The following is a 4,036-nucleotide window of genomic DNA, read 5'->3' on the forward strand; positions in this document are numbered from 1 at the left end:
GGTGCAACTGCAAAGTGGGACTGGAGCAGAAAAGGGGAACTTGGAGCGGTGGGTACTAATGGGAGAAGGAGTGCAGGGCAAAGGGGGTGTATGGAGGAGGAGGATGTGATGCAAGGAGGGGAGGAAGGTACAACACAAGGTGGGTGCTCCTGCAAAGGGGGTACAGCACAAAGGGGAGCAGAGAAGCAGGAGGGTGCTCAGGCAAGGTGAGATGCATCTGGAAAGGGGGTGCACAGAGTAGAGGCAAGCAGTGGGTGAGGGTGCAAGCCTCAGAGGGAGATGCAGTGCAAGGTTGGGTACAGGGAGACAAGGGGGTGCAACACAAAGAGGATGCGCATGGAGGCAGAAGCTGCTGATGCAAGGCTGGATGGAACGAGGCCCTGTGGGGAATTACAAGGAGGTAATTCCAGTCATGGAGATGGGTGGGGTGCAAGGAGCCAAAGGAACCCTAAAGAAAGGGAGGAAAATGCGATCTGCAGGATGCGTGGACTGGCCTTGTGGGTGCTGGCTGCTGGAGGGGTGCACTGGGGTGACACCATGCCCAGCAGAATGGGCCTGGCAGGGAGATGGTGGGTGCATGGCCCAGGTACCCTGGGCCACTGGGGAGAAGAGAAGCCACCGTGTTTGCTGCTTCGAGAGGGCCAGCCATGAGCTGCAGAGCCTCATCACAGGGGAGAGCTCTGGGTGGCAAGAGGTGCAAAGGGATGACTTCCAGGGGTATAGGATGTGGTGCTTGTTGGTACTGCCATGCCCTTCGTCCCAGTCACCGGCGAAGTGTGAGTCACCAGGAAATCTGATGAGGCTCCAATAAAATCACTGGAGTAGGGAGGGGGGGGTTGCTCACACTGTGCAGCAGGGATCAGCCACCCTTGTTTCTTGGCTCTGCTCCATCCTCACATGTGTGTGACCGGAGCAATCAAAACCAGTTCTGAACGGATTGATTTGCTCAACTTGAGGGGCTAAGAACCCTTTTGGTAAAGGTGCAGCCCTTAATCCTTGGGGGCCCAGGGTGTGGGGAGGACATGAGCCCTTGACATGCCACATTGCAGCTAAAACCAGAGCTTTGGAGGTTACACTTGCTGGTTTGCACCAGCTATGTTATTGGTTTAAGATGGTATCAGCTCCTAAAGCGCGGGTGGTTGGAGTCGCCCCGGGAGGGCTGCAGGGAACGTGGCCCCTTGCCTCCCCTGCTACAGGCAAAGGGCACAGCAGCCTTGCTGCTTCATGGAAATCATCAACCAATGTGAGACATCCACTAAAGCAAGTCATTAGGCTGAGCAGGAACCAGGTAGGTGTGTCAGTTCCTCTCTTGGTTATGTTCTGCACACTCAAATTGAGCTGGTTTAGCAATTAAGCAAGAAATCCTGAGCATTTCTGGCTTTGAAAGGGCTTAGTCATATCTGGGTGAGAAGCTGATCCTGGCTGACAGCTTCAGCTGAAGCAGGACCATGCTGTGGGAGACGCTAAAGACTCAGGAGAAAAAGGGTACAATTCACCTGTACCTAACAGTGGCCTACAGGAAAGCTGGAGAGGGGCTTTGGACAAGGGCCTGTAGGGACAGGCCAAGGGAAATGGCTTTAACCTGCCAGAGGGGAGACTGAGATGAGCTCTTAGGCAGAAGCTCTTCCCTGTGAGGGTGCTGAGGCGCTGGCACAGGGTGCCCAGAGAAGCTGTGGCTGCCCCATCCCTGGCAGTGTTCAAGGCGAGGTTGGACACAGGGGCTTGGAGCAAGCTGCTCCAGTGGAAGGTGTCCCTGCCTGTGGCAGGGGTTGGAGCTGGATGAGCTTTAAGGTCCCTTCCAACCCAAACCAGGCTGGGGCTCTATGAAATAACCAGGTCAGGTTTCCTTAGCTCCTCGTGCCTGGGTCGGTTGGCAGCTTTGGTGGGTCTGAGCTGGGCAGGAGCTCACTGCTGGATGTTTGCCAGTGGTGGATGCAGCATCAGATGAATCTCTTGCTCCTTTGGTACCATCCGTTCCCAACTCACTTGGCTGAGCGCCGTCTGTGTTCCTGAGTTAATCCATGAGCACTGCAGCTCTCTGGTGGTGGAAATATCCCCACCAGGATCTTGGGGCTCGAGCTGCCTTGCATCTTTAGTTATTTGTGTCTCCTGTGTTAGGCTCCAGTTAACTCCAGCTTCTCATGGCCCTGCTAGAGATCCCCCCTGTGATCCATGGAAGTTGACCATCCTCACACTGGGAGGGAGCATAATTAGGATTAAGCTTCTTAGCAAAGGGAAAGCAGGATAACTGTATGAATGGGCAGAGGGAGCTTTAGAAACATGCCATCAAGCAAATTACTTAAATTCTAATCCACCAGAGCTTATCCTGTTGTATCTTGGGGTGCAAAATCAGACACTGTTCATATCTGAGTTTGGAATTGCTTTCCTTGGCTGCTGGAAATACTTCACACCTCCTGCCTCTGAGCAGCTCTGCAGTGAGGCACCTTCTCTGACTCATACAGTGGTGTTCCTCCAGGCCCACAGGTGTGTTTCCATATAAATCCCACAGAATTCAGCCCTTGTACTGTGAGAATCCTCCAGGAAGCTTTGATATTCTATAGCAGCTTTGGTCAGAGGCTCTAAATATTCTCCAGCAGATGTTAATCATCAGCAGGAGAACATCATGCACATGGTGCACAGAGTCAAAGCCATGTCACAGAGACCAAAAGGGAAGTGTTTTCTAGAGTCATGCAACAGATTGGCTCAAAGAAGAATGGACTGCAGACTCTGCTGGCTCCAGGAATGTTTCTATACATTTATAGTCCATTTCTGTATGACACCCAGCTCTTTCCTTCTGCATTTATTTGCTGAAGATGAACTCAGCACCACTACTTCCCTCTCTGCTTCCACTTTGCTGCAGTTCCCCCATCCCCATTTTGCCTGTGCAAACTGGGTGGAAGTCTGGCTTTGTGTCTCAGTCAAATGATAGTCTTTGTCTCTGCTCGGCTTCAACAAACAGCACAGCAAAGTGGCAAGTAAAGGCTGTTTTCACCCTCCAAGTTCCCTTTGAGCCTGACAGCAGAACCAGCAAGCACCTCCTTAACTTCAGACACTTTTCTGTCTCGGTTCTGTCTGTCACCAGCTCAGAAAAGACCAAGCTCCTGTGCCCCAGTTTTCTTTCAATCAGCACGTAAAGCTTCCATGTCAAGGACATCCGAAACCTGCCTGATGTTCTGTGGGGAGCTTTAGATCCACATGAGTACAGCATCTGAGGAAAGATAAACCCTGCTGTAAGGTTGACGCTGATAGATCCCCATTATTATTTGTTCAATTAAAGAACTCCAGACAGATGCAGAGGCAACAACTATGTCCCTTAAAGAACTTTGACAAGAGCTGAATGAGTTAATGGCTTATGAGAAGCAGACAAACTATCACAGCTGATGGTTGGGCTGTCATTTACGAGCCTGGGGTATATGGAAGTAACCATTGACAGACCAGAATGTGCACCACATAAGGACCACAGAGCCCATATAATGTCAGCTTTAAGGGGCTTTTTGCTCCTTCCATTAACGCAGAGCAGGCAGGCAGCAGTTTCCTTCTGTCACAAAGGAGTCACGGAATGAAGCTTCATTCAACTTAATTCATTACACTTTATCAATAGACTTCGGAATGTTTAATTGTGGAAATATGTTATATTTAAACTATATTTATTTCACACACCCCGTTTTCTGAGGCATGCGTTGGGATAACGGGGACTGGTGGAGATGCCACTTGCCTTGGACAGACAACACGGCCACCACCCATTCCAGGCGGCCGGAAAGTCAATGGGAAGCCTTGCAAACACTGCCACCCCCTGGCTCTCCTTTACATCCCCCAAACCCATCCGTGCTGCAGTCCATATCCCCGAATTCCACTGGGAAACCCACCGCGCGCGGACAGGGATCGGCTCTTCCGCACCCTGCTGGAGGCACGGAGCGCTGCGGCCTGCCACTAGGCCGCCATGGCTCCTCCTCCGACTACAACTCCCAGCAGCCCCTTCGCGGCGCTGCACTCCCGCCTCCCCTCCGTGATGATTGGTAGAGCCCGCAGCGAGGCG

Source organism: Pezoporus flaviventris, unplaced genomic scaffold (assembly GCF_033815535.1).
Source record: "Pezoporus flaviventris isolate CSIRO_AGI_PZ_B2104156 unplaced genomic scaffold, CSIRO_AGI_Pfla_v1 ptg000254l, whole genome shotgun sequence".
NCBI classification, from domain to species: domain Eukaryota; kingdom Metazoa; phylum Chordata; class Aves; order Psittaciformes; family Psittacidae; genus Pezoporus; species Pezoporus flaviventris.